This window comes from Dipodomys merriami, unplaced genomic scaffold (genome assembly GCF_024711535.1).
Source record: "Dipodomys merriami isolate MVZ:Mamm:240054 unplaced genomic scaffold, mDipMer1.0.p SCAF_298, whole genome shotgun sequence".
Classification (NCBI taxonomy): domain Eukaryota; kingdom Metazoa; phylum Chordata; class Mammalia; order Rodentia; family Heteromyidae; genus Dipodomys; species Dipodomys merriami.
Window position 1 is genome coordinate 349388 of NW_027204470.1, and position 13309 is coordinate 362696.

At 40.9% G+C, this 13309-nt stretch overlaps 1 pseudogene; it reads left to right on the top strand.

The window, feature by feature from the left end:
- Positions 1 to 10982: 10982 nt before the first annotated feature.
- On the top strand, positions 10983 to 12531 carry LOC138839203 (protein enabled homolog; annotated as a pseudogene).
- Positions 12532 to 13309: the final 778 nt, after the last annotated feature.

The following is a 13309-nucleotide window of genomic DNA, read 5'->3' on the forward strand; positions in this document are numbered from 1 at the left end:
ACACACACACACACACACACACACACACACACACACACACACACACACACACACACACACACACACACACACACACACACACACACAAATCACAGCTTCTTCAAATATTCCTGTTGGGACAACTTGGCAGCCATATGCAGAAAACTAGAAGTGGATCTGTGCTTTCACTAACATCAACTCAAAATGGATTAACTACCTTAAAATCATCCAAACTACTGTAAGACATAATAGGAATGATATTAAAACTTATAGGTACAGTCAGGAACTTCCTGAATAGAGTTCCTGGGGCAGAACAGATAGGAGAGAGATCCAACAAATGGGACTACATCAAAGGGAAAAAAATTCTGCACAGGCTAGGACATAGCCACTAAACTAAAAAGACAGCCAAGGAATTGGCAAAAGATATTTACCTGCAACACATCAGACATAGGGCTAATATTCAATGTATAAATGGATCTCTGGAAAGTACCCCTCCAAAACCTCATAAACCAATTACTAAATGGGCAGGGGAGCCAAGAAGAGACTTCTCAGAAGAAAAAGTAAAGAATGGGAAAGAAACATATTAGGAAAGTTTCATTATCCCTCACCATAAAGAAAATGTAAATCAAAGCAATACTGAGATACAATCTTACCCAAATATTCTGAATTCTGACAACAAATGCTGATCAGAAAGTTGAGAAAAAAGGAATCCTACTGCACTGCTGGTGGGAATGTATACTAATACAGCAACTCTGGAAAGCAATCTGAAAGTTGCTCAAAAATCGCAACACAGACCTTCCCTAATACCCTCCCTACAGCCATACCACTTCTAGGCATCTACCCTGAGCATCATGAACCAGAATATGGCAAGGACACTTGCACAACCATGTTCCTTGCTGCTCAATTCACAGTGACAAGATATGTACACACCCACATGCCCCACAATAAATGAATGGATCCAATAATTATGCTATCTATATACAATGAAATTTTACAGACAGGTCCATTAGAAAGAATAAAATAATGTCATTTGCAGGGAAATGGAAGGAACTAGAATAAACCATGTTAATAAAGTTAAGCCAAGATTAAAGAGACAAATGGCACATTTTCTTCCTGATATGTCGAAGTTAGATTTAAAACACAATGGGATATGAAAACTGTACAGGATTCTAGGCATCATGTACCGTGAATACAGTAGGGAAAAGCCTTTGTAGAAAATCACCAAGTTATAATACACAAGCATCTCTTCTTATGTATATAAAACTATATATACATATATATATGCATATGCATATATATATATATATATATATATATATATATATATACTGAATTGAATTGTAAAGATAAAGAAACAAGGAACTTTTCTTAATTGCTCTTTTCATTTTCTGATGACTCTGTATTCTTTACCCAATATACACTATATATGCATGCATATCTGACGTAAGATGGGAAAAGGGCACAGAATCAGTGGAAACTGGAAGAAAAATTCCAGCCGCAGAGCCCACTGGCTGTACTGGATATTGATGAAAGTGAACCATGCAACTTGCGGATCGACATGGGAGGGAGGGAATGGAACAGAATGGGGGAACAGATTAGACTATGTAAAAGGAAGGAAATATACTAGTTACCTGACATACAGAAAGATAACATTGCTGTATATCACCGCTAAAACAACACTATTTTTTCAAAAAGAAGAGAGCTCCCAAATGAGAACATATGAGAAAAGTGAAATAAAGAGAAAATAATTATGTTTTTGTAAGTCCTTGGTACCTGATAGTTTCAATCATTAGCTTTTTTCCTACCAACTGAGTCATACCTCTAAACCCAAAAGTCCTTACAATATTCAATTTTTTTCCCTTGATTTCTTCACATTTTCTATTTACTTTTTGTTTTGTGTGTGTGTGTGTGTTTGTGTGTGTGTGCCAGAAATGGAGCTTGAACTCAGGATCTAAGTGCTGTTCCTGAGCTTTATTTTTGCTAGAGTGCACTCTACCACTTGAGCCAAATCTTCACTTCTGGATTTTCTTGTGGAGTTTATTGGAGATAAAAGAATCACAGAGATGTTTTATCATCATTAGATTCAAATCATTATCTTCAGATCTCAGCCTCTGGGATTACAGACATGAGCCAAGGTACCTGGCTTATGAATTGTCGTTCTTTTTTTAACAAGTTGGTGCCAGTGGCTCATGCCTGTAATCTTAGCAACTCAGGTGGCTGAGATCTGATAATCTAGGTTTAAAGACAACCTGGTTTAGAAAGTCTTGGAGGAAGTGGCGCTGTAGCTCAAGTGGTAGAGCGCTCGCCTTGAGCTGAAGAGCTGAGGGACAGCGCCCAGGCCCAGAGTTCAAGCCCCACGGCCGACAAAAAAAAAAAAAAAAAAGAAAGTCTGTGAGACTATTATCTCATTAACTGGTTAGCAAGAAACCAGAGGGGGCACTGTGATTCAAACTGGTGGAGTGATAGCCTTGAGCACAAAAGAACAGGGACTGCAACCAGGCCCTGAGTTCAAGCTCCACATAAAAAAAAAAGTAAAAACGAATTTGCAATCACTTGTGATCTCAACATCCTCAATTCGTGGTTTATTTAAAGCCAATTTGCATCTCAGTTTGCATGTATTTGGGGTGGAACTAAACTTGTATAACTGTTAAAAGAAAAAAATGAGCAGCTGTGTGCAGGAGGCTCATGCCTGTAATCCTACCTTCTTAGGAGGCTGAGAAATGAGGATGGTGGTTCAAAGCCAGCCTGGGCAGAAAAGTTCCCATGAGACTCCTATTACCAATTAACCCCTAAAAAACAAGAAATGGCACTGTGGTTTAAACTGGTATGCTATACTGCTAACCTTGAGCAAAGTAGCTCTGGGACAGCACCCATGCCCTGTATTCAAGTCCCATATCTGAAGGAAAAAAAAAAAAGAGTTCAGTGCTGGGAAGGTGGCTCAGTGGTAAAGTTCTTGACTTGCATGTATGAGCCTTTGGGTTTGATTCCTCAGTACCACATGAGCAGAAAAAGCCAGAAGTGGCACTGTGGCTTAAGTGGTAGAGTGCTAGCTTTGAGCTGAAGAGCTGAGGGACAGTGCCCAAGCCAAGAGTTTAGGAGCCATGACCCACAAAAACAAACAAACAACAAAAAGAGTTCAAACATTTAAATGATGTGTACAATAGACTATACACTAAAGATGAAAGATTATACGAATGAATTAATAATTAAAATGATCAACATTGTTTTGATTTTATAAGTGGTGGATATAGCAGAAAAAGTGATAAGAAATAATTATTCATTCTAACCACTCTTGTATTGTTTTAAACTCATTTACTACTTTTAAAATAAAGGAGCACATAAGTATCATTTTATAGAAAAACAAAATTGTACATGTATTTTAACCTGAATTCCACATTTTAAAATTTGCTTTTTTGTAAACAATCAGTATATTTTTATATAAAATACTTGTAATCCCTTTAATACTTCACATCATTCTAGTATTTGATTATATCATAACTCCTCCCTTCTTTCTTTTCTTCATTCCATTCCTTCACATGCTTTCCTCCTTTCTATCTTAGCAATTAAACTCAGGGCTTCATGCATTTTAGGTAGGTGCTCTACAAGGTGAACCATACACCTGCACTTTTTGCTTTAGTTACTTCTGTTTTGTTAGTCATGTGGCTTGAACTCTGGGCCAGGACACTGTACCTGCACTCTTCAGCTAAAGGCGAGTGCAATACTGTTTGAGCCACAATTCCACTTCTAGTTTTCTATTGGTTTATTGGAGGCAGGAGTCTCACAAACTTTCCTGCCTAGACTGGCTTTGAGCTGTTATCTTCAGACCTCAGCCTCCTGAGTAAATAAAAGTATAGGCATTAATCACCTGTGCCCAGCTCTGCTTTAGCCATTTTTATGGCAGGGTTTTCTGTTTATGAGCAGGACAGAATGGATCACAATCCTTCTCTTTACCCTTTGTGAGTAGATGAAATTAAAAGCACAATGAATTTGGTTCAGATATTGATTGAGATCCAATAAAGTGAATGTTTGCCTGGGCTAGCCTCAAATCCTAATAATCCTCTCTGTATCTAGCAATTCAAGTGTGAGCTACCATGCCTGTCCCAAATTTCTGGTGACTAAAACACATGAACAATGTTTTAATATTTTTAAATGTTGAGTTTGGGGACAATGAGTGCTTTTACTTGCCTAGTTTCAAATTTCACCAAAAAACCCAAATATTAACTTTTGGTTTCCTACATCACATTAAATAAGCAGATAAACTTTAAAAAGTAATTACTATTTAATGAAAAAAAGCTAAACAATAATCATCCTTACCACTTTAACTTTGGACTTAACAACTTATCAAACATTGTTTACATCATAGTTGTTTTTTCTGGGCAGTATTTTCGATAAACGGATCATTCCACCCCCAAGGTGGATGGCCAACCAGCCTATATCCACAGGAGTGAAAGCCACGCCATAGGCCAATACACCAAAGGAAGAAATGGTCCAGAAGTATTGTAGGTGGCAATGTCCCAACATATGGGACAGCTTAAATAGAGCTTTTTCTTAGTAAAGATACTCTATTCAGCCATACCTCTTCTTCTGCTTAATTGGAGACAAGTCTCATGGACTTTGTTGCGTGGGCTGGTCTGAAATCATGATCCTCATATCTCAGGTTCCTAAGCAGCGAGGATAATAGGCATGAGCCACCAATATCTAGATTACTTATTCCTTTAATAAAAGTAAAATGGCTACAGCATGGTTTAACAGAGAGCTTGAATCCTTTCCTGAGTCTTAGAGATCTTCTGACTAGAAGCAGAAGAGCAAACTGACATGTGGGAAACTGAATCTACCATATGAAACCATTTTCCAAAAGAGTATCTGGCTCATCAGTTTGGCTTCTGGACTCACAAAATTAACATTCAAGTAGAGGTTATACATTGAATGCTCTGCAGCATCATAAATCACTTGCTGGTCATTAAAAATCCCTCTTTTCAATAGGAAATGCTCAAAAAATTCTGTTCATTGAATAAACATGACAACCTTAGGAGATGGGAAATACCAGTATCCAATTGTATATTGTGGTGCTTGAACTCAGGGCCTGTTCCTGATTCACTTTCTAGAACTCTACTTCTTGAACCACAGCTCCATTTCTGTTTTTGTTTTTGTTTAGTTGGTCATGGAGCTTGAACTCAGGGCCTGTGTGCTCTCCCTGATCCACTTTCTAGCACTCTACCACTTGAGCCACAGCTCCATTTCTGTTTTATTTTGTTGTTGTTGTTATTCTTGCTAGTCATGGGGCCTGAACTCTGGGACTGGGTTCTGTGTCTCATCTCTTCAGGTTAAGGCTAGCATTCTACCATTTGAGCCATAGTGTACTTCCAGCTTTTTCTTCTTATGTGATTCTGAGGATTCCAACCGAGGGCCTCATGCATGCAAGGAAAGCACGCTTCTACTGAGCCACCTTCTCAGCCCACTTATGGTTTTTGAAGGATTAATTGGAACTAAGAATCTCATATGGCCTTTTCTGCCTGGGCTGGCTTTGAAACATAATGCTTCCATCTCAGCTTCCTGAGTAAGATTGTAGGCATGAGCCACCTGTTCTTGGCTCCATTCACATTTGTATACAAGTGAATAAAGCTCAGTGATATAGTGTTTTCCTCTTTAACCAAAAGCAGGTAAGAAACCAGAATTTTATTTGAAATTCAGTTGAATCTGAGTCTCTATTCTTAACAACCAGCCTGTAATTTATTTGATCTTTGCACAAGATTGTTAGTAGATATAGAACACATGTCATGATTTTTCTATTTCAAATGGCCCATGACAGATAGTTGGGCATGGTGGTGTAAGCCTGTAATTCCATCACTTGGGAGGCTGAGGCAAAAAACACATTAAGTTCAAGGCTGTCTTGGCTATGTAGTGAGATGCCATCTCAGAAGGGCAGAAAGGAAATGGCTCCTGACTATATAAGCCTTAGCAATTACTTTCCCATCTTCTGTGTCAACAAAGAATATTCTGAGACTCTCCAAGGCCAAACAGAAAGCATGGCCAAAAAGACTTTCCCAAAATACCTGGATACCAGCTGTGTCGACTCATTCTTGGGCCAATACAGTGTCATCCAAAGGCATTTTTGAACAGTTGGATCTATGACCCCTTCCCCTTCTCTTCAGAAAGCACTTAAGACATTGGCAACTGTAATATTAAGTGACTAGCAAGTGTCACATGGTACCTAAAGACACTAATGGTTCATGGTATACATTCTGTGAATTACAACTTATTAAGTTTGCTGCCAAAGCTTCAGCAGGTGCAGTACCAGTTGGGAGAGGACAGTAGGGTCCATAGCTTGAGCCCTATGACCTACTGAGTGCACCACTGAACCCAGCAGCCCTTCACAAAAGGCCAGGAGAAAAGGCTGGATTGACATAGAAGCATACCTTCCTTCTCAGGGGGCCACCATGGTTCGTGAGGCTCCTTTGGTGTGGCATGCTACCGTCACCTCACTTCTGCTTCCTGGCAGGATAAGTCTGACCACATGCCTGTGTCACTTCACTCCCACTTCCTGTCTGGGTGGGTAAGGCCATTTGACAGCACCACCTCACTCCTGCTTCTGGTCTGGGAGAGTGGGGGCTGTGGGCTTTCACCACAGCACTCCTGCTTCTGGTCTGGCTGGGTAGTTGCCATTGTCTGTGTCACCTTACTCCTATGTCCACTCTGGATGAGTGGGGGCTGCATGCCTGTGTCACCTCACTCCTCCTTTCAGTGTGAGTGAGTGGGGGCCTCATGCTTGTGCTACCTCACTCCTGCTTCCCGTCTGGGTGGGTCCAGATTGGCTCTGAGCTTCTTAATCCCTGTAGATGCTGTTTACCAGCATGGATTGCAGACCAGGCAAAGCATGACATTAAGGGATTAGAATGGCACTTTCTTAGGTTTGAGAACTCTGTTACAAAATTGTGTGTGTGTGTGTGTGTGTGTGTGTGTGTGTGTGTGTGTGTGTGTGTGTATGTGTGTGTATGCACATCATGTGTGTACCCGTGTTCACTGATCTTGGGGTTTGAACTCAGTGCCTGAGGTCTATCCCTGAGGTATTTGTTCAACATAGAGCTCTACTGATTGAGGCACAGCTCAGCATACAGCTTTTTTATGGTTAATTGGGATGAAAAGTCTCCCAGATTTTGCTGTCTGGGCTGGCTTTGAACGACTATCCTCAGATATCAGACTGTTCCATAGATAGGATGTATAGGTGAGAGCTACGGGAAACTCTCTCTTTGCTCAATTGCTTTCCAGAGAGAAATGTGCATGGCAAGCATTCCGGAGGAAAAAGAATTGAATTCTTCCAATGAACAGTGGTGAAAATACTCAGGTTCTAGCCCAGTGTTGGTGAATCAAGCCTGTAATTCTATCAATTCAAGAAGCTGAAATCTGAGAAATGCCGTTAGAAAGTGTGTGGAGGACTGAGTCATTAAGACTCTTTATCTATAATGAACCATCACAAAACCGGAAGTTGAACTGTAGCTCCAAGTTGTAGAGAGCCAACCTTCAGTGAAAAAGCTCAAGGAAAGCACTCAGGTTGTGAGATCAAGCCCAGTGACCACAAAAAAAATGAGAAATATACCTGGGTATTCAGTATAAGTTTACCATTTTAAATATCACTTTCCCATTATATTTAGCTCTGTCATAGGTGCATGAATCATAGGGGAATAAGAAGCTTGGCTAAAAAATATAAGCAGCATTGTGCGGGGGTGGGGGGCAATGCGTGCGTACATGCACATTTGGCAGTCCTGAGGCTTGACCCTAGGGTCTTCATCTCTTGCTTGGCTTTTTATACATCAAGGCTGGTATTCTGCCACTTGATCTACAGCTCTATTCCAAGATTTGCTTTTATTGTTAATTGGAGATTACAGTAGTACATACTTTCCTGCCTGTGGTGGCTTATTCTAAAACATGACTATTTTGAATCCTGCTGTAAAAAATGTGTGTGCACACAGCTCTACTATAACGCTGACTTAAATTTCTTCAGGTGTATATGTAGGATTTCCTGGGTGGAATTTCCACACTGATTTCTGTTGTGGATACATTGATTCATTTAATTGTCAACACTGTGTAGAGTGTCTTTCCCCACCTCTTTGCCAGTATTTGTGTTTTCTTTGATAATAGGCATTCTCATTAGGCAGAGATGGAACTTGAACATAGATTTGATTTGTGTTTCCTTGATTGCTAAAGACATTGAATATTTTTCGTGTATTCCGTAGACATCTATATTTGATTTGGGACCTATCTAGTCAATTCACTTACCTATTTATTGATAAGATTATTTGTTCTTTTCCCTTAATGTTCTTTGTGTGTTTCATATTTTGAGTCTATACATTCTAGACGTTAAGATTCCTTCTGTTACTTGAAAGGCAGGAGTTTAGGTTTATTTCACTTATTCTTAACAAAAGACACCTTGTAAGCTTCAAGTTATTTAATCTATGATTGATTTAAAAATGAGCTTACAGAATTAACTCTGAGTGACTGCCAACAAGTACAAGTTTTGAACTCAGACTTCAGTGTCCTCAAAGAGAGATATATTTTAGTATTTTAAATAAAAAGAGATGTGTATTAGTATTTTAAATCAATAAAAGCTAATCAGCTACATTTTCTCAAAATATGTAATTCTAATTGTTTCACTATTCTTCAAGGTAAAACTATTGCAAATTTTAGCACAAGTTAACAATTTTACATTCTATTTATTTCCGTGGCAATCATTCAAGCTAGCCAAATTGAAAAAAAATACTATTTTGACCATTTGCTGGTGGTTAACATCTGCAATCCTACTACTGAGGAAGCTGAGATCTGAGGATTGCAGTTCAAAGACAGTCTGGTCAGGAAACTCTGTGAGACCTACTTCCAGAAAACCACCAGAAAACCAGAAGTGGTGCTGTGGTTCAAGTGGTAGAGCGCTCTCCTTGAGCTGAATAGCTGAGGGACTGCCCCCAGACCAAAAGGTCAAGGCCAACAACCAACCAAAACAAACAAAGCAAGAAGAAAAAAAGAAAAAAAAAACAACTTTATGAAGAGGAAGAATCTCCAAGTTTTTATTCAAATTTTTAATGCTTGTGGCAACTGTTTTCATTGGGTAAAAAGTGGACAGCTTATATATGTAATTGTGATAAATTTGCTACTATGTGGTTGGTTTTCTCCTATTTATAGTTTTATTCATCTAACATTATTGAAGATGAAAAATCCATGAAGGGCAAGACATATTATTTGGCAAAACTGGTCAGTTAAAATGACTAGTACATTCTAGTACTTTGGCAAAGAAGCTGTCATTTTTATTCCCTCCCTAGGATTTGAACAATGAAAAAAAAAAGTCTTGACTTTTCCAAAAAGTGAGTAAGACGGTTCATATTGAAATAGTTAGAAGATAGTGAAAAGAAAGTTTAGGGTGCATGATATGTTTAATTTTTAACCTTTCTCACAAAAAACTTCCAAGAAACTTAACACACATTGGTTATAGATATTTATATTAAAGAGCCCACTGCAGGTGCCTGACACCTATAGTGTGCAACTCAGGAGGACGAGATCTGTGATTGAGATTGGAGCCAGCCTGGAAAAGCAATCATTGCATGGATGATGCCTCCTACTATTATATCATGTCTTTTTCTCCAATCCTCAAAGTGAAGCTGTCTCCCCGCATGGCCATCCTTCTGATTTATTGACATTATCATTTTGAATTATGGTTTTCTCCAACAGCTTGACATGTGCATGGAGGCAGGCCATTCACATCTGTATTCACATCTGTCTCTCTAGTTGCCTACAATAATGCCTGGTCCTCAGTGCTTAGTAGTCTTGTGTGGAGATGAGCCTGTTCTGCTCATGAAATCTCAAAGTTCAATCAGGAAAGCTCATCAAACTGTGGTCTTGTGGTCAATCGTCATTTCTTCTAAATATTATTTTTTCCTCCCTGTGTATCTAAGTCCACCTAAGGGTGAGATCAGTGCCTGACATCTATCGGTTGTGATAGCAAAGGTGGCTATGACATCATAGAAGTTTATTGTGAAGCTTCAGGAAGACCTGATAACTGAGGCACCCAAATTGGTAGGTTCCCACATCTTGGAATACATTCCACATATCTGCAATCAAACCATCATTCATTCTCTGCTGGGCTCAGACTCAGCATATGTTTCCCTTCTCTATTTAAAATAACGAAAAATGTCTTTTTGATATGTTATTGAATTATTGAAATGTGCCTCCAACCAAAAAAATGATTCCATTAGTGGAATGTAAATATAAGGCATGGATAAAAACAATCCTAAAAACTCCTAGGGAAAAGATCAAAAGTGGCAGCTACTACAAAAGTTGTTTCTGAATCCCAGCACTGGTGTCACACACCATAATCCTAGTATAATATAAACTAATGAAACTTTTCTTTTTTTTACCAGTACAGGGGCTTGAACTCGTGGCCTGGGCTCTGAGATAATTTGATGAAGGCTAGCACTTTACTACTTGAGTCATAGCCACACTTCTAGTATATTTGGTAGTGTAGTGGAGATAAGAATTTCACAGACTTTTCTACCTATGTTGGCTTCAAACTGTGATCCTCGATGTCAGCCTCTTGAGTAGGATTACAGGCATGAACCACCAGTCCCCAGGTAAAAGTTATTTTTGTAAGATATAAAAGTTTACTTATACGGGGGAAGAGACGGGGAGGGCAACAGCGGTAGGGGAGGGCAGGGGCGAGGGAAGAGCCTGAGTGTTCCACACGCCCCGCACCAGCGCCTCCTGGCATGCCCCACTATCCTCCAACGGCTGGGACGGCTGCAGTCCTCTTGGTCCTCGCGGTCCTCAGGGGCCTGTGCAGCAGCAGCGGCAGCAGCAGGCAGCCAAAGCGGCCCACCTACCCTGCAACCCAGGCCTGGCCGGCGCGACAGCAGGTGATGGAGTAGCTGGCCACCAGTATAGCAGAGAAGCATTGAATGAGCCAACCCTGCGGTCCCAGAGGAGCCCACTCCCGTGCCGCATGCATCAGGCCTGCTGGCTCAATGAGTCAGGCAAGAGCTGCTGCATTGGCTTGTGATGATGCCAATAAAAGTGGATGCCAGCTGTGGTTCAGCAGAGTTCATATCCATCATCATACAGGCAACAACACATTCAGAGTGCTGGGTAGGAAGATCCAGGATCATCAATTGGTGATCAACTGTGCCATCCCCAAAGGATTAACGTATAATCAAGCAACACAGACCTTCCACCAGTGGTGAGATGCCAAGCAGATGTACAGTCTTAACTATGGCAGCAAAGAGGATGCTAATGTCTTCGCAAGTGCTATGTGCATCATAGGCATCTAAGGCATGCATTGCCTTAGAAGTGCTGAATTCACAGGAGGCAGGACCAACATTGCCTAGACAAAATTCACAACTGCCTGATCAAATTCAAAATGGCCCATACGAAGAAGAGTTGGACATCCAAAGAAGACAACTGCAAGAACAGAAATGTCAGAAGGAGCTGGAGAGGGACAAGCTGGAGAGAGAAAAAATGGAGAGGGAAAGACCAGAGAGAGAAAAGTAGAGAGAGAGAGGCTGGAGAGAAGTTGGAAAGAGAGAGGTGGAGCAGCTGGAGCGGGAGCAGATGGAGCAGCTGGAGCAAGAGGAATGGGATCAAAAGAGCAGAGTGCCGAGTACTGCCACCTCTGCCTTTGTGGAGACCCCTGTAAACTCTAAGCGGGGAGAACCCTCTGCTTCTGAGCCAGGCTTTCAGGAAGCCTCTCAGTTGTCGGAGGCTCCAGCCCAGCAGGGTGTTATCTTGGGACCACCTGCATCTCCATCTCCTCCACCACTCCCACCAGGTCCAGCCCAGGCCTCTGTATTCTCTCCTCCTTAACCCCCACTGCTAGCCTCTGGCCCTCTTCCCCCACCCCCTCTTCCTAATCAAGCCCCTCTCCTGTACCACCTCCTGCCCCTCCCTTCCAGCATCCGTATTTTTTTTTCTGGGATCCTTTTCAGAAGACAATCGTCCTTTAACTGGACTTGCAGCTGCAATTGCTGGAGCCAAGCTTAGGAAATTGTCATGGGTGGAAGATGTCTCTTTGCCCTATGTTCACAGATGTGAACTCCGTGTCAGCTAAAACAGACATGGGTGGTGGAAATGGACCCGTTCTCTTGGCAGGTAGCAGCTTAATGGAGGAAATGAGTCCCCTGATGGCCAGAAGGAGAATGGCCGAAAAGGGATCAATAATAGAAGCAAAAAATGAAGAATCAGAACCTGTAACTTCTAAGGTCTCATCAACAAGTACACCTGAACCAACCAGGAAACCTTGGGAAAGAACAAATACAATGAATGGCAGCAAGTCACCCGTCATCTCCAGATGAGATTCTCCAAGGAAAAATCAGATTGTTTTTGACTACAGGTCCTATGAGCCATTATAAGTCCACACCCTTGTCCCAGCCCAGTGCCGACGGGGTCCAGACAGAAAGCCTTGACTGTGACAGACTGAAGCAGGATATTTTAGATGAGATCAGAAAAGAACTAACCAAGCTGAAAGAGGAGTTCGTTGATGCAATCAGGCAGGAGTTGAGCAAGTCAAATACTGCATAGAGAAGCAAACTAAGCAGAGATAAGACTTGGATATGGAGAAAAACAAAAATTCCCACAAACAACTGTCAACATCAACCCTACAGTTACAAGCTATAAGAAGAAAGTGGAAAAGGAGTCAAGGGAAAATCCCCATCCTCTGAAACCTTCTTAAGTTGTGACTCTGGCGATCATCTGTTATCATCTCCATTTCCTGCTGCTTTGACCTTTACTGCAGGATGAAAAGAGAGTTATGTATGAGTTTCCATAACATTTATGCAGAAAATATAAACCCATCAGGCAAGATCGCCATGCATTGAGATATTTTCATGTTGAAATAAAACCACACATTTCCCACAACCTACTGCTAAAATAAAGAGTAGAAAGGCTCATGAAGTTCTCCTCCCCCTTCCAAATCCTCCCCTCTTTGAGTGCTGAGGAACTGAGCAAGCTCTGCTTTTGTATTGCATGTGTCTCTCTCAGGTTTGTCTTCCTATCATATTTGGTATTCCATGACTAATTGAGATCAGCGCTATGTAGGTTTAGATCTTAAGATGAGGAACAAATAGAATTGTACATGTTTTCAAAGGATGACATTTACAAGAAAGTGTCTGTAGATGACCAGGTCCGTCATGAGGGATTGTAGAGTGATAGGAAGTCCAAGTTAGCCTTTAGTGGTTAATTATAGAAGAGAGCATTAAGGACTTTCTTCAATTTTCAGCCTCCTGAATCTGGAATAGCTCTTCTCTCCAATTAACTTCCCCACAAATGCCAAATGTTATGGTTAGTCCCATGTATGCAC